The 20,541-nt window shown below is 49.5% G+C and overlaps 1 protein-coding gene across 1 annotated transcript in view; it reads right to left on the bottom strand.

The window, feature by feature from the left end:
- Positions 1-19,046, bottom strand: part of LOC100620900 (elongation factor 1-alpha, somatic form-like) — a 39,882-nt gene extending 20,836 nt beyond the window's left edge. Inside the window, exons 1-2 of the mRNA XM_084963310.1 lie at positions 18,356-19,046; positions 16,778-16,980 (exon numbers count right to left, since the gene is read on the bottom strand). The gene's annotated coding sequence lies outside the window, so the exon portion shown is untranslated. The remainder of the gene's footprint in view (positions 1-16,777; positions 16,981-18,355) is intronic.
- Between the last annotated feature and the right edge of the window lie 1,495 nt (positions 19,047-20,541).

Here is a 20,541-nt window from a genome sequence, read left to right as displayed (position 1 = left end):
CTTTACACCTTTCGCTCTGCTTTCCATTGATCTCTTTCTCCTGGAGTTATGCTTCTTGTGTTCAAATTCCAGCTTCACACTTGCTTGCATGTAAACTTGGGCCTGATATTCAAATTCCCTGAAGCTGCTCCTCAGCTGTAAATGAGGATAGTAACCCTTCCCAGCTCTTGGAGTCATGGAGAGGGTTGAGGGTGATAGCCCCGTAAAGCACCTACTCACGCCTGTCCCACAACTGTGGTAGCTGGGTCCTTGCTCATTGCCCTTCACCTTGGCCTTGCTCTGGCCCCACTCTGTGGCCTGGTGCAGGGCTCCTGCTTCTCCTTCGCCTCCTAGCTCACTGCCTCCCCATGTGTCTACTGGGCCTCCTTTCTTTTTTCTCTTCCCTCCTTCCTGAACCTGAGACCCAGGATACCTGAGAGGCTGGGGAAGGAGAAAGGGCAGTCACCTCCCAAAGGGAGATGCTGCCTGGCTTAGATTCCCAAGTAGGGAGGGGGAGGGGCTTTTGCTCAGCCGGAGACGCCAGAAAACCCTATGCAGATCCTGCAATGCATAACCCTGACTACCTGCCTATTTCCCATCTGTAAACCAGAAAAGAGAGGGGATTGGCTTAGATACTCCTAGATGCCCTTAGGGGGCACTCTGGGGGCTAAGTCCGCACTGGCGTCAGGTGGGATGCGGGGAGCATCTCAGGGCGTGGATTGGCATCCTGGATCCTCCTCCATTTCTCTGAGTCGTCTTGAAGAAGACAGTTCTCTCTGAGCCATGGTCTCCTCATTGGCAAATTGAGGTCGGACAACAATCTCTGCTTACTACCCTCCCAGGGCTCTTGGAAGGAAACAGCGTTGAGAAGAAGGGCAGAAAAAGAGAATTGTGCTGGAAAAGAGAGCCTTCCTCTCTCTGGCCACGCTGCACCTCTCGACCAGTAGATGGCGCCATCGTAGCGCCAGTGGCCTCCCGTCTCCCTGCAATGAGCTTCCAGGTCCAATCTGCTCGACTGCGTCTACTTGGATGGGGCAAAACTTGGTCTAGAGTGTTCATTAAGGGCCAAACTTCGGAGCCGATAGGTCCAGACTGGACTGCTTCTATTCCTTTAATAAAGGCAGTGTGACTTTAGGTAACTCACTTAACCTCTCTGAACCTCAGTCTCCCCATCTGTAAAATGAGGATCTTGCATTGTCTGGAGGACTGGTTCCAGGTAGGATGGAAGGCTCCTGCAGAACCTGCAGCAAGTCAGTGCTTAGTGCTGGGACTAGCACAGCTGCCTTCAGAGGGAGGCAGCAACTCCTGTTCCCTCCCAAGCTACCCAAATTCAGCCACACTGTGTTACCCGCTTCCAGTCACGTCACCAGGCTTTCACTGCTGCCCCCTGGGTGGAATGTTCTCCTCATCCATATGTTGTGACTTCATAGAATTTGAGACTTGTTTTTTTCCTAACTGCTTGTTTAAATCTTACTGAGATATAATTTATATATCATAAAAATTCCCTCATTTTAAGTGTATGACCCAATAGTTTTTAGGAATTTTTTAATTTTATCATTAAACCTTGCACTACAAACCTGAAAAGTAACCAAGAAACCGGCAATAAACAACATGAAGTCTCCCCTCTAGAGGGAGGGATGCAGAGCAGCACTCAAGATTTGATTTTCAAAATTGTGTATCACAAATTTGACCTCTCTCCTGAGTCCCGGACCCTCTCTCTGGAGTCCCTTGACAGTGCCATATGGCTATCCCCAGCCCCTCTAAGTCAGTGCACCCCAACCAAACTCATCATTGCCTCCCCTCCCTCCTCTTCCAGCGTTTCCCATCTCCCTTCTTGGCTTCTTCCGGCCAGTAATTCCATCTTTTTTCTCTATGTTCTTAGCACTTCGCTTAGGACCTGACACTTAGTAAGTGCTCAATAAAAGGCTGCTCTCTGCATGAATGAAATAATCAGCACCATCCAGTTACTCAAGTTTGATTGCTCTCCCCTCACAGCCCATCTGCCAGCCACCCTGTTGAATGGAACCTGGAACTGTCTGGCTGGTGTCCACCCCTGTCCTGTGTCTGCAGCTCCAGCCTTGACCTCCCACCCCCACCATTACAGTGGCCTCTCCCTTATGCTCCTCCACTCCCTGTCTCCCCACCTCGGACCTTTCTCCCTCTTTCTGGTCCTAGGGTGACTTCTCAAAAAAGCACATCTGATCCCATCATCCTCACCCTAAGAACATGCTACCCATCCTGCTACCATGAAGTCCAGATCCTCCAGTGGGATGCATGCAGCCCTGCAGGGTTTGGCCCCAGCCCATCTGTCCAGCCTTGGCCTTGTCCGTCTCACCTCTCCAACCCTTCCAGGCTCTAGTCACTACAAGAGCAGTTTGACAATGTGGCCCAGAGGCAGATCTGGAGTCAGCCCAGCTGGCGTGCACACCCCAGTGGCAGAGCCTCTTTGAGCTTTAGTGTCCTCATCTGTGAAATGGGAGTGAGGCTGTTGTGGGGATTAAATGAGGTGCTGAAGATAAGGCGCTTAAAATATGGCCTGGCCCACGGCCCATACTCAGCCAATATTAGCTCCATTTTGTCAGGGGACTGTTGACTGAAATGCCCACCTTGGCCAGGTGTGATAATAGCCACTTGCATGAGCCGTCTCCCAACAGGAGGCCCTAATAAGGAACATCGTGCTGCCCTGAAGACTAAGAAGGAGGATTTGGGAGGGGCCCATAAGAAGGAGGAGACGACAAACCTCCCAGGATCCTTGGCACTGGAATCCATCTTGGCTGAGAGGTGCACACGCCTCCAAGAAGAACCCTGGGCCAGACCAAGTAGGAAACGAACCCCAGTCCCATAAAACCTGGGACCGCAAGCCACATGGCAGAGCAGTTCTCCTGGTTTCCTCGCCCTGCTGCTCTCGGCCTGGGTGCCCCTTCCCAATAAAGACCTTTGCTGTGTCAGCACATGCGTCTCCTCGGAAAATTCATTTCCAGGACAAGAGCCCATGTCCGGGCCTTGGAAGGGGTCCCCCTTTCTGCAACAACTTCACAGCTTCCCAAGTACACGCATCTTTGGCCCCGTGGATTTGCCTGCAGAGACTATTGTTCCCTTGTCTCTCCTCCAGAGACTCACAACCCATTCCAAAGCCCCGGGGGATCTGCTCCACCTGGGCGGCCTGCCCCAGGGTCCTCCATTTAATCAGAACTTCCTCCATCACAGGGCTTCTCCCACCAGGGTCCCTCTTGCCACCTCTCCCAGGGCGAACCTGACACCTCAGTGTTGACGTCCCATACACCTCTGCACTCGCTCCCCTTGTCTGCATCCCCAGTCCCACCTCTCTGACACACGCGTGTCCTCCTTGCCCCCTCAGTGCTCTTCCCAGAATGAACAGCAACCCTCCCTGTCCCTCCCCTCAAACCCTTCCTTGTCTCCCAAGCATGGTTCACCAGGCTCTGCAGACTCAGTCCCCTTCCAGCCCCGGAACGTAGCCTGAACCTTCCGGCCACAGTGGCTCAGGAGCACCCTTCCCCTCCCACCGGGGGCCCCTGCACAGACTGTTTCTTCCACCTGGACCCTCCTTCCCACCCCTTCGCCTCTTATTAAACTCCTTCTGGGAGTTCCTGTTGTGGCTCAGCGGTAACGAACCCGATTAGTATCCATGAGGATGTGGGTTCCATCCCTGGCCCTGCTCAGTGGGTTAAGGATCCCAGCGTTGCTGTGAGCTGTGGTGTAGGCCGGTGATTGGACTCTTAGCCCAGGAACTTCCATATGCTGCCCTAAAAATAAATAAATAAATAAATAAATAAATAAATAAATAAATAAATAAATAAATAAAAGCCAACTCCTTCAGGTCCTGACCTCCTCAGTGACATCTCTGACCCTCCCTCCACCATGCAATCAAGATCCCCCATGATATGCTTTCTTCAAAGCCTCTGCTTCCTCCTCTTAACCCTTATCACAGTTCCTAGTGATATATTTGGGTGGCTGTTTGATGGCTGTCTGCCTCCCTCTTCCTTTGAAAGCTTCCTGCGAGCAGAGGCTGTCTTGTTCCATTGCCTCCCTAGTGGCCTGGCATAAACCAGAGGAATGGCCGAATGAAGGCCGGCTGCTTCCCTGTGTTCCCTCCGCCCCGTTGTCAGGTTTCCAAGGGAAGGGCCCTAATCCGGGTCTGTACATCCAGACAGAACCCCTTCCCTACCTTGACCGGGAACAGCACAGGGAATCAGTTAATGCTGGCCTTCTTAAAGGTTGATATTTTAACTCTGCTTAAGCGTTGTTGTGGTCTGATAAAATATGAACAATACTAACGTTTACAGTGGGCATTGGCACTGGCTGTCATTGCCCACTTACTCCCCAGGAGCGCGTGCTCTTTGACCATGAGCATCTCTGCACACTTTTGCAATTTGCTTTCCTAGCCCTGATCCATCCCCTGGGATCAGCAGTGCCGTGTCACAATTTTCCCACTTTCACACAAGAAAAGCAGTTTAGAGAAATTAAGTGACCTGCCCAGAGGAGGCTGAGCTAGGGCTCAAACCCAGGCCTTCTGTGTTCACGCCCTGTGACTCGCCATGCCACACATCCCAGGCCTGGACTTTAATCTCCACTGAGGCAGATTCCACATGTCATGGCCCCTCTGTACCCAGGACTTGGTCAGGAGGGAGAGGGTGTGCAATGACTGTTGAATGAATGCATGAGTGAATGGATGCCTCCTGCAGAGGTCAGGCCCGGGAACAGCCTCCCCCACTTCCAGGAGCCACTCAAGAGATGCTTCCTCTCCTCAAGTCTCCGTGTCAGAGCCCAGAAGCAGGGAGGAAAAAGGGCTCGGGCAAGAAAAAAAAGAGTCGTATACAGCAGCACCTCCCAAGCACAGCACTTTACAGTTTGCAAAGCCCTCCTACTCATTGCTTCTCGCTGAGATTTCAAAGGAGCTCTGCAAGCAGCAGGGCAGAACAAATGAATGAACGAGACAAGGAAGAAACGCTCTTTTTCTTCTTTGCAAAGCCAACGTGTGTTCTTTGTAAACACTTTGGGAGCTGAGCTGCCCCATGCAATTGCCACTTACTACACATGGTCGTGTAGATTAAAATTAATTAAAATTAAATAGAATTTGGGAGTTCCCTGGTGGTCTAGTGGTTAGGACTTGGTGCTTTTAGCACTGTGGCCAAGTTTCTTTGTTTGTTTGTTTTGGCTGCAGTGCACAGTGGCTTGATATGGGATCTCAGATCTCAGACCAAGGATCAAACCCAGTTTGATTTAAATTGAAAATTTTTTTTAATTAAAATTTTTTTTTTCCCTCTCTGTTTTTTGTCTTTTGTGGGCCGCAACCTTGGCATATGGAGGTTCCCAGGCTAGGGGTCTAATTGGAGCTGTAGCCGCCAGCCTACGCCACAGCCACAGCAATGCTGGATTAGAGCTGCGTCTGTGACCTACACCACAGCTCATGGCAACACCAGATCCTTAACCCCCTGAGTGAGGCCAGGGATCGAACCGCAACCTCATGGTTCCTAGTCAGGTTCATTTTACCTGTGCCACGACAGGAACTCCTAAATTTAAAATTCAATTCTTCAGTCCCACTAGCTATATTTCAAGTGTTCAGTAGCCACAGTTGACTAGTGTCTACCATATTAGACAGTCCAGAACATTCCATCACCACAGAACAGAAAGTTCTGTTGGACAAAACTGACTTATGATATACAAATAAACAAGAGGAAGGGGAAAAAAACCAGCCTGTAATTCCATTTCCCAAAGAAAACTGCTGCTCACATTTTGGAGTGGATATTTCCAGTTTTTTCTATGGGTGGGCATTATATGTTGTTTTTTTTCAAAAATGAGTTAATACTACACAAACTGTTTTATGACCTGTTTTTTCACTTATCTAAGTACTATAAATATCTTTTCTTTTTTATTATAGTCAATTTACAATGTTCTGTTAACCCAGTCATGCATATATATATACATTGTTTTCTCGTATTATCGTCTATCATGTTCTATCATAAGTGATATACAGCAGAACTGTGCTATACAGCAGAACTTCTTTGCTTAACCATTCCTTTTATTTTATTTTATTTTATTGTCTTTTTAGGCCCAAACCTGTGGCACATGGAGTACCCCAGGCTAGCGGTCGAATCCAAGGTCTAGCTGCCGGCCTACACCACAGCCACAGCTATGTGGGATCCGAGCCGCGTTTGCAGCCTACACCACAGCTCATGACAGCACTGGGTCCTTAGCCCACTGAGCAAGGCCAGGGATCAAATGTGTGTCCTCATGGATGCTAGTCAGATTTGTTTCTCCTGAGCCACAATGGGAACTCCTGCTTATCCACTCTAAATGTAATAGTTTGCATCTACTAACCCCAAACTCCCCGTCCATCCCACTCCCTCCTCCTCCCCCTTGGCAACCACAGGTCTGCTCTCCAAGTCTGTGAGTCTGTTTCTGTTCTACAGATAGGTTCATTTGTTCCATATTTTAGATTCCACATATAAGTGATATCATATGGTTCTTTCTTCCTTTCTTTCTTTCTTTCTTTCTTTCTTTCTTTCTTTCTTTCTCTCTTTCTTTCTCTCTCTCTTTCCTCTTTTTTTCTTTTTCTCCTGCTTTTTTGGGGCTGCACCCTTGGCATATGGAAGCTCCCAGGCGAGGGGTCAAATCGGGGCTATAGCAGCTGGCCTACACCGCAGCCACAGCAACGCCAGATCAGGGACCAGATCAGGCTGTGTCAGGGACCTACACCACAGCTCATGGCAACACCAGATCCTTAACCCACTGAGCAAGGCCAGGGATCAAATCTGCGTCCTCATGGATGCTAGTCAGATTTGTTTCTGCTGAGCCACAGTGGGAACTCCCTGTCTTCTCTTTCTGACTTACTTCTCTTAGTATGAGAATCTCTAGTTGCATCCATCTAAATATCTTTTCTATAATGCCTTTTTAAACAGTAGCGAAGTATTTGTATGACTACTGTAATTTATTTACCCAGTTTTCTATTTTCAAGTATTTGTATTGTCTTCCTTTTTTTTTTTTTTTCTTTTTAACTGTCAGGGCAACAATTATTTTTTTATTTGAAAATGTTTTCTATGACAAGAGTTATCTTTTATCTTGGGCGTTTCAATTGTGGTTTCAGGAGGTTAAGAACCCAACTAGTATCCATGAGGATGCAGGTTCAATCCCTGGCCTCACTCAGTGGGTTAAGTATTTGGCCTGTAGGTTGCAGACACAGCTCGGATCCCACATTGCATAGGCTGGTGGCTACAGCACCGATTGGACTCCTAGCCTGGGAACCTCCATATGCCACCGGTGTGTCCCTAAAAAGACTGAATAAATAAATAAATAAATAAATGAATAATAAAGATGTTAGAGCTTTCTAAACATCCTCCTGTATCTAAACACATACAATTATGTGTAACAAGAATGAGAGGTGTATTCTTCAATCTGTTTTTGTAGGTTTTTAAATTCTTTTGTTGTGGCAGCACCCATGGCACGTGGCATTTCTGGGGCGAGGGATTGAACCCAAGCCACAGCAGTGACGTGGGCCACTGGGGGGGGAAGATGGACGATAAGCAGTGACAATGCTGGATTCTTAACCTACTGAGGTACCAGGAAACTCCAATCTGATTTTTTTTAAATAATATATTGCAAACATCTTCTCGAGTTTCCCTAATCTTTCACAGCATCATATTGACGGCCCTGTAGTATTCACTGTATGTATCCAACCAAGGGTGGTTGGACATTGGTGTTTCCAGTTTTTCACTAAAATGGAGGGAAACAAGTTCCATGAACATCCTTGTGGGTTTTTTTACCTTTGAGTGATAAACTCCTGAGGGTAAATTCCTCGACTGCAGGAGGTTCAGGAGCCAAAGAACCCGCCTTCCACAAGGTTAAGAACTATTGACACTCTACCCATGTCCTCACCAATAATTTTTACTCTTAGGGCAATTGTGTATTGATACTACATCTTTTCATCTCTGCCTCTCTCTCTAGAGATGATCTTATTTCAACCATTCCTTTCTGAATTTCAGTTCCTGGCATAATAGTTGGGATGTGACTGATGTCGACTGTGAGATTTGTGCCTCTCAATGACAGAGCCCAGGGAGGGCCATGGCTCAGAGGACATGGTGGAAATTCGTCTTACTGGGGATTGGGTTTTTGAGTTGGCACATAAATGAACTACCCCAGAGAAGGCTGGTTGAAGGAGCAAAAGTTTGAAAATCCTTTAGGGAGGTGCCACAGTGGATACCAACAAATAGCTTCTCAGCTATGCACACACTGGTAATCATTTAATGCATATTTATTCAGCAGCCAGTGCAAGCCAGGCACTGTTGCAGATAATACAACAGAGGATGGGAAACAAAGTCTTTGCCTTTGTGGAGCTGACATTCGGGGGTAGGGGGGAAGATGTACGATAAACAAACAAGAAAATGCTTAGTATGTCTGTTTGATGATGATAAGTGCTATGAAGAAAAGTGAAGCAGGAGAGGGGGCTGGAAGGTGGCAGAGGTGAGGGAGGGAGAATGGGATGCTATTTTATGACAGGTGGCTGGGAAGTCCTCTTTATTCTTTTTTTTTTTTTTAAGGGCTGCCCCTGTGGCATGTGGAGGTTCCCAGACTAGGGGTGTAATTGGAGCTGCAGCTGCTGGCCTACACCAGAGCCACAGCAAAGCCAGATCTGAGCTGCATCTGTGACCTACACCACAGCTCATGGCACTGCCAGAGCCTTCATCCACTGAGCGAGGCCAGGGATCAAACCCTCCTCCTCTTGGATGCTAGTTGGGTTCTCAACCCACTGAGCCACAACAGGAGTCCTGGGAAGGCCTCTTTATTGATGAGCAGAAGTGAACCCTGTGGATAGATAAATGGGCCAGAGGGAAAGGAACAGCAGGTGCAAAGGCCCTGAGGGCAATTGTGCTTGGCTGCTCAAAGAACAACACGGATGCCAGGGTAGCTGGAGTGAGGGGAGGGAAAACAAGATGACAAGATGAAGAGCTGTGTACAGCCCCAGGGGGACCTTCTGGGCCTCAGCATGGGGTTAAGATTTTTTTTTTTCTTTTTAGGGCCACACCCATGGCATATGGAGGTTCCCAGTCTAGGGGTCGAATCAGAGCTTCAGCCACCAGCTTATGCCACAGCCACTGCAACACAGGATCCTAGCTGTGTCTGTGACCTACACCACCGCTCACGGCAAGGCCGGCTCCCTAACACACTCGGTAAGACCGGGGATTGAACCCGTGTCCTCATGGTTCCTAGTCGAATTCGTTTCCACTGCGCCACAATGGGAACTCCAAGATTTTCTTCAGGTGAGACAGGAGCCACTGGAATGAAGTGACTGACTCATGTTTTAAAAGATCCTGCTGGCTACAATGGGAGAATGAACATGGGGGAAGGAGCAAGGGAGGAAACAGAGCCCCACTGAGAGGATTTTACACAAATCAGGCAAGACAAAATGGTGCCTTGGACACAGGTAGTAGCTGTGGAGGTGGTGAGGGTCAGATTCTGGACTTTTTTTTTTTTTTTTTTTGCTTTTTAGGGCTGCACTCATGGCATATGGACCTTCCCAGTCTAGGAGTTGAATTAGAGATGCAGCTGCCGGCCTACATGACAGCCACAGCAACGCAGGACCTGAGCTGCATCTGCATCTTACACCACAGCTCATGCCAATGCCAGATCCTTAACCCCCTGAGCAAGGCCAGGGATCTAACCTGCATCCTCTAGTTGGACACTAGTTGGGTTCGTTACCACTGAGCCACAAAGGGAACTCCTAGACAGGTTTTATTGGGTTTTGTTTTTAATTTTATGGCCAAAATATGAAAGTTCCTGCAAAATATGTAAATTCCTGGGGCCAGGGATCAAATCTGAGCTGCAGCTTCGGCAAGGCTGTGTTCTTGAACCCACTGCAGCCGGTCAGGGATTGACCGCACCTCCACAGCAACCTGAACCACTTCGGTCATATTCTTAACCCACAGCACCACGGCGGGAACTCCTGGACATCTTTCAAAGGCAGGGCTGGCCGTCCTCATGCTGGATGAGATGCGGGTGTGAAAGAGAGGAGTCAAGGACAACCCGAGTTGTGGCCTGAGCAACGGGAAGGGTGGAGTTGCTATTTGCTGAGATGGGAAGACCAAAAGTGGATGAGCTTTGGGGGAAAAAATGGAGCATTCAGTTGTCAACATACTCAGTTTGGGTCTCCTGTTGAATATCTGCGGAGGAGTGTATGATTGTGGAGTTGAGGGGAGAAAGTCTGGGCTGAAGAAACATATCTATAGTTGGCTGTGTATAGGATGTGTTTAGAGTCTCAGGAAGGTGGGAGCACCTGGAGAATGAGCCAGAAGAGAGGAGCAGTCCAGGGCTGACTTCCAGGGAACTGCAGCATGGGCATGGGGACGTCAGGGTGAGGAGGGAGAAGGAGCCGAGAGGTGGGGGCCGGGGGGTTGTCCCGGAAGGACGTGTACAAGGAGGCAGGCTCAGCCCCCCGTCCCCCGCCCCCGATCAGATTCGGATCACGTAGGCAGCGGGAACAGATTATTGCACTGGGCAGCATGAAGTCACCAATGACCTTGACACAAGCGGTTTCAGAGGAGTGGAGCAGTGGGGGGGGGGGGGGGGGCAACTAGAGGGAATTGAAGAGAGAAAGGGAAAAGAGCAATTGAAAGTATCAATCTGGAAAGATCTTGGAGAAATTTCATTGGAAAGGGAAGCCAAGAAATGTGTGTGTGTGTGTGTGTGTGTGTGTGCGTGCGCGCGCGTCAGACTTGGAGGATGGCAGCATGGTTGTGTGTTGATGGGAATAACCAGGAGAATGGGCGGAATGCTGCAGGAGAGACAGGAGGAATTGCTGGATGTGTCCCAGAGTCAGCAAGAGCAACCGAGTGCCGGGCCCAGGTAGGGGGCGTGGTCTTAGGCATCTGTGTAGCTGGAAGAGGCAGAGAAATGGACTCAGAGGATGGCAGGTGAGTGGGGGTCTGGGGAAGTTTCCTCCTGATTGCTTCTGTTTTTCCAGTGAAACAGGAAGCAGGGTCATCCATCAGCTGACAGCGAATGTGGCAGGTCCATTCTCCGGTGTTGTTACAGAGAGCTGTGACTTCCGCTGACCCCCAGATGAGAAGGTTGGCTTTTATTTAGGAAGGTTGGCTTTTATTTAGGTATAAAAAGCCTTTGAGGAGTTCCCGTCGTGGCTCAGTGGTTAACGAATCCAACTAGGAACCATGAGGTTGCGGGTTCAATCCCTTGCCTTGCTCAGTGGATTAAGGATCCGGCGTTGCCGTGAGCTGTGGTATAGGTTGCAACGTGGCTCGGATCCCGCGTTGCTGTCTGGGAACCTCCATATGCCATGGAAGCGGCCCAAGAAATGGCAAAAAGACAAAAAAAAAAAAAAAACCTTCGAATGTGAGGCTCACCCTGGGCATGTGAGAGCTCACACTTTGCTGGATGTGAGGGAATTGGGACAGACTGGGGGACTAGGGCAGGTTGCATGAGGTCACGTCCCCTTCAGTTGTCTGGGATCGTGAGTCCGTAGCAGTGACCCCTGCACATGGCTCTCCCTCTTCTCTCCTCTGTGTGTGTTTAAATCTAAGGTAAAAGCTCTGTGGTGAGGACTCCAGCGTAAATGGCACAGCTGGAACCTCAGGCCTCCTGACTCCAGGCCAGTTTTCTCCCTGCCAAGCGACTGCACCTCGCATCACATGTCAGTAGGGAACAGCAAAATTGCAGGGAGGAGCATAACCCCGGCCAAAAGGAGGAAGAGAGAGTCTAAATCAGGGGATTCTAGGACATCAGGGCTGGATGGGTCCCCACAGACCATCTGGTCCAACGCCCTCACTTTACGGGTTTATGTGACAACATGCTGATTTTATTCTATTTCTCAGCTCAGGCTGGAGAGGTTCAGTGACTCACCCGGGATCATGCAGCAGAACCGCCAGCATCCCCATCACCCCCATCATCATCCTTGTCATCGCGCTACCACCCTTCGTTATCCTCTTCGTGACAGCTGGCCTGTATTGGTCACTTTCTGCTGCCAAGCGGCATCTCGCTTCGTCCTCACAGCCTCTCTGAAGTGGCCACTGTTGTTATTTTCATTTACAGTTGGGGCAGCATTGCAGAGCAGGTAAGGTGCAAGCTGGGAGATCTTCCTCCCAACCACTTTAAAAATCTTGACCAGAGAGCTCGCTTGGGGCCTAGTAACCCTCAGATGCAAGGCAGAAGGGGGCTCCCCTTGAAACCCGAAAGCAGTACATTTAAGACCAATAAAGGAAGTTTTGCTTTGCACAGAGGGGTTGCTGGCTAAAAATACTAGTGGCTACAAGAGGTATTTAGATGAATTCATAGATAGTTGATCTTTACACAGTAGTCCAAGTGATCTTTTAAAAACATAAACAACAATTTATTGTCGAAAACCTCCCACTGCACCAGAATAAAATCTGGACTCCTCACCCCAGTGGCTTCCTCAGCCTCCCCTCCTGCCCCTCACCTCCTTGCTCACTTCTCCAGCCATGCTGCTCTCCCGGCAGTCTCTGGGACCTGCTTTACTCTTCCTGCCTCAGGGCCTTTGCATGTGCCCTTCCCTCTGCTCTTTGGCTGGCTGGCTCTTTCTCATCCTCCACACCTCAGCCTAAATGTCACCTCTTCCAGGAAGCTTTCCCTGCATGATCACCCAGCCAAGTCAGTGCCTGGTCACTCTGTCTTGTCACCTGCATTTTTCTTCCTTGCCCTTATTATACACCACATTGATTAATCAGTTAATTTTCTTGGTTTGTTCTGTCTCCTTCCATTGGATAATGAGCTCCATGCGGCAGTGTCTTTGTTTGTCTTTTCATCCCCATGTCCCTGGAACAAGTACCCTTCTGGCTTAGTGTCTGGCATGTGCTAGTAATTTATTCAGTACTGACTGCTGGATACAGTCCCAAACCCTTTTATATGAATTTATATATTCGCCCCGCACATCAACTCTGCAAAAGAGGTACTGTCAGTATCACCCTTATTTTAAAGATTAGAAAACTAAAGTACAGATTGGGTAGAAATTTACCCAAGGTTACAGCTAGTGAGTAGAAGAGAACAGATTATAATTCAGGCAGAGGGACTCCAGGGTCTATGCTCTTAACCACAACTTTCTCTTCCCTCTCCAATATTTATTGAGAAGGTCATCAGTAGATGGGGTGGGGGGATGAATGAATAAATGAATGAGAGGCAAAGGGATTGGTACAAAGGGCCCTGGAATCAGATAGATGTGGGATTGGAACCCAGTTCTGTTCCATGGGAACTTGGGTCTCAGATTCTAATTCTATTAAGGAACTAAATCAAAAATCTTCCCTGAGAATGCCTCAAAGCAATAAGAAAAAAATACCCAACCTAATAAAAAAGTGGGCAGAAGGCTGGAACAAGGAACTCACTGAGAAAGAAATGAGGATGCGAAATAAACCAATGAAAAGACGCTTCATCTCAGGGAAATGTAAGTGGAGACCAACATCTTAAGCACCATGAAGAGGTAGTGATACCAAGTGTTGGCCAGAACGTGAAGCAACTGGAATGCTCACCCACCATGGCAACAGAAGGGAGAATGTTCTGTGAACAAGAACTTTGGAAAAAAATTGGCAGCACTTGTAAAGCTAACCATGTGCATACTTGATGACCTGAAATTTCAATCTCAGATGGATAGCTGGAGAAACTCCCATGTGTGTGCACCAAGAGACATGTATAAGAATGATCACGGCAGCCCTAGTGATAAAGCAAAAAACTAGGAACAACCTACATGTTTATGAACTGAAGAATGGATAAAGAAGCTGAGGTCTAATTTAGACCGTGGAGTACTAGACAGCTGAGAAAAGGAATGAATGTCAGCTAAAATGCAAAATCATGTATATATTTTAGAAACCTAGTGATGCATGAAAGAAAATCAAGCTAAAGAGGAATACCTATGCATCATATTGTTTACATAAAAGTCAAAAGGCAAACAAAACAATAATGTCCTATAGGTTCCATCCCCATATTTTTTTTTTCAAAGCAAGTAAATGGTGATCACACAATTCTGGATTGTGTTGAACTCCACAGAGAGGCAAGGAACAGAACTGGGGAGGCATACATTTGGCTTCAATGGTGCTGGTGAAGTCCTAGTCCCTAAATTGGGACAGTGGGTTCACAGTTGTTTATCTTCATAAACTAGACGTTTATCACACTTTTTTTTTTGTCTTTTTGTCTTTTTAGGACCATACCCACAGCATATGGAGGTTCCCAGGCTAGGGGTCTAATAGTAACTACGCTGCCAGCCTACACCACAGCTCATGGCAACACTGGATCCTTAACCCACTGAGCGAGGCCAGGGATTGACCCTGCAACCTTATGGTTCCTAGTTGGATTTGTTTCCGCTTCACCACGACGGGAACGCCTTATCATACACTTTTGGTTTTCACCATATATTACATAATAAGTGTTTTTTAACTTCTGTACTTTGCAGGGTTGTTGTAAGAGTCAAATGAGAGTGTGGACAGAGTGGGTTCATTCATTCAACAAGCATCTACCCTATTCCAGTCATCCTTTTAGACCGAGGAAGATACAAAAACATGAGAACATGATCCAGTCGGGAGGTGATGGATCAAGATCAGAGCAGTGAAGGGCACCAGCTTCAGAGCTGGAGAGACCTGGGCGCAAATCCCACCTCTGCTATTTACAAGCTTAAGACCTGGGGCAACTCTTCCTCAGTTTTCACAACAATGTCAGGGAAAACAATCATGGAATGTTATGAGCCTTAGATAAAGCTTTAAAGGTAACTGGCATGCCATGATAGGAGCATTTAGTAAGAATTCAGTAAAAGTTTCTGTTTGTGCAAAGGGCTGAGGGGGTGGGGTGGAGAGGAGGGTGTCACTCTGCCCAGATGAGCACTGAACGGGAGGAGAAGGAATTTGGATTATACACTTACAGCTCCAAGGGATCACTGACCCTTTGAGGCAAGGCAGGGACAAGGTTTGTTTCTCAGAAAGATCCCCCTGCCTGAGATAGAAAGGCTGTTTACGAGGCTGTTAGGAGTTCCCGTTGCGGCTCAGTGGAAATAAACCCCACTAGTATCCGTGATCGTTCAGTGGGTTAAGGACCCAGTCTTGCTGTGAGCTGTGGTATAGGTCGCAGATGTGGCTCGGATACCCCATTGCGGTGGCTCCGGTGTAGGCCAGGGGCTACAGCTCCAATTCTATCCCTAGCCTGGGAACTTCCATATGCTGCACCTGCGGCCCAAAGAAATAAATAAATAAGAAGTCATTAAAATAATCTAGGAGTCTGAGCTCGGGGGTGTAGAGTGCCCAGGAAGGGCTGGAAAGGAGATGGGTTCTTGAGCTGCCGGGAGATAAAACTGATTGGACTGAAGATGCTGCATGGGGGCAAAGGAGCAGAAATCACCCAGGACAGCATGCGGGTGTCACGCCTTGAGACAGGGAGCCGAGCGGGATAGCAGGTTGGCGGGGAGAGCAAGAGGAGGAGTTCAGAGTTGGTGGAGTTGGTTGGGGTGCTTGGGGTCACTACGTGATGTTTAGGAGGTGCCCTGATTACATTCTGGGAGCTCAGGGCAGAGCTCAGCTTGGGGCAGATAAGTGGGAGTGCATGAGGCTGTCTGTCTAGGAGCTGTGCTGCAGGCCGCCAGGCCCGTGTTCCCAGGGGCAGGAGCAGAAGGAGCTGGGAGACCACAAAGGAGCTGCTAGGGAGGTGAGAGGAACACAGGAAGGTGAGGCCTCCCTGAAGCTGAGGGAGTTGAGAGCTTGAAGGAGGAGGGGGCGGCCTGCCCCTGAGTCAGATGTCACAGAGAGGCTGAGAAGAGGCCACCAGATCTGGCCTTAAGGGATTGTCAATGTCCTGGGCAGGAACGTTTCCTTGTGGGGCAGGATCTGAAGCTTTTCTCAATGGTCTCAGAGTGAATTATGGCCCCTTCTGGGCCCGCTCACCCCCCACAACCACAGCTCCCATCCATCCTGTTCACTCCTAAGGTCTTTGCCACCATATTGGTTCAATGTCTATTTCTGGTTGGTCTTCGAACTCAGGAACAACTACCAGGAATCATGCTAATCATACTGTTTCATTTGCACCTCGTTTCAGTTTCTAGAAATCTGTATTATTTTCATCCCCCACTGAGCAAACTCAGGCTCATCTGAAGGCCCTGAAAGGGGAGAGACCTATTTGGACAATATTGGGGATAGGTTCCATCCCTAACTTGTGGGTGACAGAAAAAATAAACTTGTTTTCTGAACCTACAGCATCTGTACTTGGTGGTTGTCCAACTTGAACCTGCATACAAAACACCAGAGATTGGTATGAATTTGCAGGTTCTTAGGCCCTAAACTGCAGCGATTCTGATTCAGCAGATGTGAAGCAGTGTCGGGGGACTTATTTTATTAACCAGCACCCCAGGTGATTCCCATGCAGGTGATGGAGGGGCCACACATGGGGCAACATTAACCCCATCCCATGCTACACACATGGTCCAATTTCAGGCAGCAGAGTGGTCCAGGACCCTGAAGCTACTGGTTTCTGGCAATCGATTAGGGCTCTGGCTGCAGCTGGGAGCGGGCTGGGGCTGGGGGAGGCAGAGGGTGGTAATAAAGAAACAACAGGAAGCTCAGCTTTTATTAGCCCTGGGTAGTCGCAGCTGCAGGTGAGTAATCTGATTTCTGCGGCGTCCTGTTTTCTCCGCTGCCTGGCGGTTCCTCGACACCCACTCACCTGCCACCAGCCACGGGAGAAAAGGCGAGTGGGAGGGAGGTTGGGCGTGGGGCTCCGCCTGCCTGGGTCCCTCGCCCGCGCCCACGCAGGCACACCCGCCGCGCCGCCGTGCCCACGGGCCACGCACCTGGTGCACTCGCTGCAGGGACCAGGGCTCTGCGCTGCTGCAGGAGGATGACGCGGACGCCCACTCGTGGCCCTGTTGCCCCCGCCCCAGCTGCGCTTCCTGACGGCTGGCGCGCTCCGCTCGTGCATCGGAAGGCCTGGTGCCTTCTCCCAGCTCTGCCGCTGTCTTCTGAGCCTCAGTCGCCACCTCTGTAAAGTGGGAGACTGTCCACGTCCCCGTGAGATGCAGGGAGATGAACGTTATAGACCCTAAAGCGCTGTACCACTGCAGAGGCGTCAGAAGGAACCCAGGAGAGACAAATCTCTCAACTCTTCTGTGCCTCAGTGTCCTCATTTGTGAAATAGGAATGACAAACCCTTCCTGCCTAGAACAGCGTACACAGCGAGGGCAGCTGCTGTCACTGTGATTACCATCTGCTAGCCCAGTCCAGAGGCGCATTCCCCCCTCTCACTCGGCTGCTCTGCGTTTCCTTGGTCCTCAGCTCCCATCGGGGAAATGGCGAAGCTGGGGAAGGCTCCGATGGGAAAAGTCTGAGGGGCTGAGAGTCAAGGGCTTGCTCAGGACTGGGGATTGGTTCCAGCCCTAATGCTCTGAACCAAATTTTCCACCTGTAAAAGGGGGCCGACAGGCCACAGAGACGTAAAGACTAAATGAGAAAATAAACCTGGGAACACTTGCAAATTGTGAAGTGCTGTCCACATAGGAAAAAAAAAAAAAAGGTTTTTGTCCTACAGAGTCAAGGATCAGTCAAGAACCAAACTAGATTTAGCCAGTGAGTTCCCTAGGGTCCCACTGAGAAAGCCCCTGGCCTTCGCCTTAGCCGGCAGAGCCCAGCCCGTCATGCCGTACTGCCACAGAGATGGAGAGACAGAGCCTCCCCGTGGGGCTCAGGGTCCAGTCAGCCAAGAGGCAAAGGTGTTGTGGGAGCACAAAAGAGGGAGGAAGCAGGCTCCTTGAGGGGAGGCAGGGCAAGGGTGACAAGAAGGAGGACTTCCTGGAGGAGTCAGCCTTGAGGGGGCTCTTTGAGGGATGATTGTAGTTCACGTGAGGAGGAGGGGAGGCCTATTCCAGGCAGCGGCAAATTCCAGCAGAAAAACCCAGCAGGGAGAAAGTGTGTAGTGTTCTGGGGAAGGGCATGCAACGCCGCTGGAGTGCAGGGCGGGATGAAGGTGACCTGGGCAGGGCTTCCAGAGCCTCCCCCAGGGAGCTCACACTCTGTTCTGAGGTTGATGGGGACACATGCAGGGTTTGAAGCAGGGGAGTGGCATGGGCAGGTGTGGGTTCTAGAAAGACCGCTGTGGTAGGTACACAGGATGGATAAAGGCAAGAGGAGGGAAGAGAGGACAGACTGAAGCTGTTGCCTTGAGTCGAGTGTGGCCTGAAGCAGGGCAATGGCAAGAGGACAGGAGAAGGGACAAATGGACAAGAATTTTCTGGTACAGAACAGTGTACGTACAGTAGAATGATTTGAGGGAGAGAAGGTAAGGATGACCGTATTGCCTGACTCTGGAGCTTGAGGTGGATGGTGATGGCATTAGTTGTGATGGGGAACCCAGGAAAGGAGCAGGGTGAACTCACCTTTGAGGTACCTGTCAGACATCCATTCCTTCAAGAGCTGTCTGTGCTAGATGCACTGATGTGGGAGTAGATAAGACCCAACATCTTCCAGGAAGAGACCAGAGAGAGATATTGGTCAGCAATCTTTTGGCTATAAGTGACAAAACTCAATTCAAACAAAGTAAAAAAAAAAAAAAATTTTTTTTTTTTAAGGAAAAAGAGAAAGGTTAGGAATCTGACGTTTCTATTATCTTGGAGTTTCCAGGGAGTGTCAACTTCAGGTATTGCTGGATCCAGGGTCCCTGATGCCGCCATTGGATTATCTCCCCACCGTCCCCATAGTCAATTCTGTTTGTGTCTTTCTCAAAGAATGGTCCTTCTGGAATTCTCTTGTTCAGTGGGTTAAGGATCTGGTGTTATCATGCCGTGGCTTAGATAACTGCTGTGGTGTGGGTTTGATCCCTGGTCCGGGAACTTTCACATGCCACAGTGCAGCCAAAATAAAAAATGGGCCTTCTTCTCTCTCCTATGACAGGCCCTGTCTAGTCCCCAGAAAGATGGTCCCATGTTCACATCCTATCAGCTCCCACATTTCAGAAGGAGAAAGCCAATGGTCCACCCTAGCTGTATCAACAGTCCCAGGCCTTAATTGACCAGCCTGAATCATGTGCCCAAGCCCAACCTAGTCGTTGCATCAAAGAGAATGGTGCCCTGTGCTTGGCCTACTTGCCTTTTCCAATGGGTAGAAACCTGTTTGGACATCCCATCAGACCACAGGCTTGAGGGCAGAACCTTGGGGAAACACCAACATTTCAAGGTGGGACAGAACTTGGGGAGGAGACTGAGGAGGATGAGAGAGGGTCTGGGAGAAGTCAGGTCTTCAAGGAAGAAGTTCTACAGGAGGGAATGGTCAAAGGCAAATTCTGGAGGGTGACAGGCTGCTGTTCTGGGCTTCTACCATCCACCCTCACCGGCAGTGGAAAAAGGCTGTGGGCCCTGATGGGCTAGAACACCCAGCAGAGCCCATTTCCTTATCCTTGAAATGAGGACACTAATAGAACAGCCACCCCATAGGATGACTGAGAGGTATGAGCAAGATGGCGCTGAAAAATGCTCACCCCGATGCCTGGCACTGGTAAACGCTCAATAATGGGGAGCTACTTCTTGTGCTGGTGGAGGATGTCATAGTGGCAGTGGTCATAGTACCCAGAATCCTGCTGCCCTGATTGGACAGAAAGTTTAGCTAATACATTCAGCACCACTGAGGCATCATTTATTTATCCATCCAATAGCACTTGCTGTATCCCAGCCTCTATACCGACACAGCAGACGTCAAGAAGACTAGAGCAGAGGAGTTTGAGGCAGTGTGGGAGGTGACATGGCGGTGAGCAGTTACCACGTGGAGGGTAACTACTACAGTCCAGGGCCTGGACTGTGGGCACCCAGAGAACCTTGGTCCATATGGAGGCACTAGGGCGGCCCCATAGAAAGGAAGCATTTGAGGTTGGTCTTAAAGACAACTGGTAAAGACCAAGAAACCTGACATTTTGTGTGTCTCTCAGTGGGTCAGGTGCTGGATATGTCGAGTATTTCTATATAGAGTTAGGGACTGCTGTCCCCATTTCATGGATGAGGGAATAAGGGCCCAGAGGGGTAGGTGGCTTGCTTGGAGTCCATGTTTGTAAGTGGGGCACCAGGGCTGGCCTAGGAGCCTGACTCCACCAAACAGGTTTGCCAGGTGGAGAAGAGAGGAGAGACAGGATGCCAGACTGAGAGATAAGGACCATGTAACACAGCCTCCCAGGATGGGGAGAGGGAATCAGGACTCCCACACCAAGAAGACCCACACCTGTGGGGGGTGGGAGAAAGACAAGATGGGAGCCACGACCTCCATCGAGTCCTGTGCCTCCTGGAAACTCAGTCTCCTTATCTGTACAATGGGGCTGAGGAAGTCTGTTATCTCCATCCCCATTTTACAGATGAGGAAACAGAGATTAGATCAAAGGCTTCTGGTTGCAGAGCTCACAGGGCTGTGTCATGTCGCTATGAGATGCAAGAGCTCTCTGCAAACCCTCCTCTCTGTTTCAAGGGTGGTGGCCACAAAGAGCACCCCAGAAGAATCCAGAGCCTCCATGGGTGCAGCCCCTGGGATGGGGAGAGGGGTGTCCCAAGAATCAGTCTGTGCTCGTATTTACTCTCTCAAGGAC

The sequence above is a fragment of the Sus scrofa genome, chromosome 6 (genome assembly GCF_054392235.1).
Source record: "Sus scrofa isolate SSC_HxYL_T2T_F1_AM1 chromosome 6, Sscrofa_HxYL_maternal_Yorkshire_Landrace_v2.0, whole genome shotgun sequence".
NCBI classification, from domain to species: Eukaryota; Metazoa; Chordata; class Mammalia; order Artiodactyla; family Suidae; genus Sus; species Sus scrofa.
This window is presented reverse-complemented; position numbering and strand designations above follow the sequence as displayed.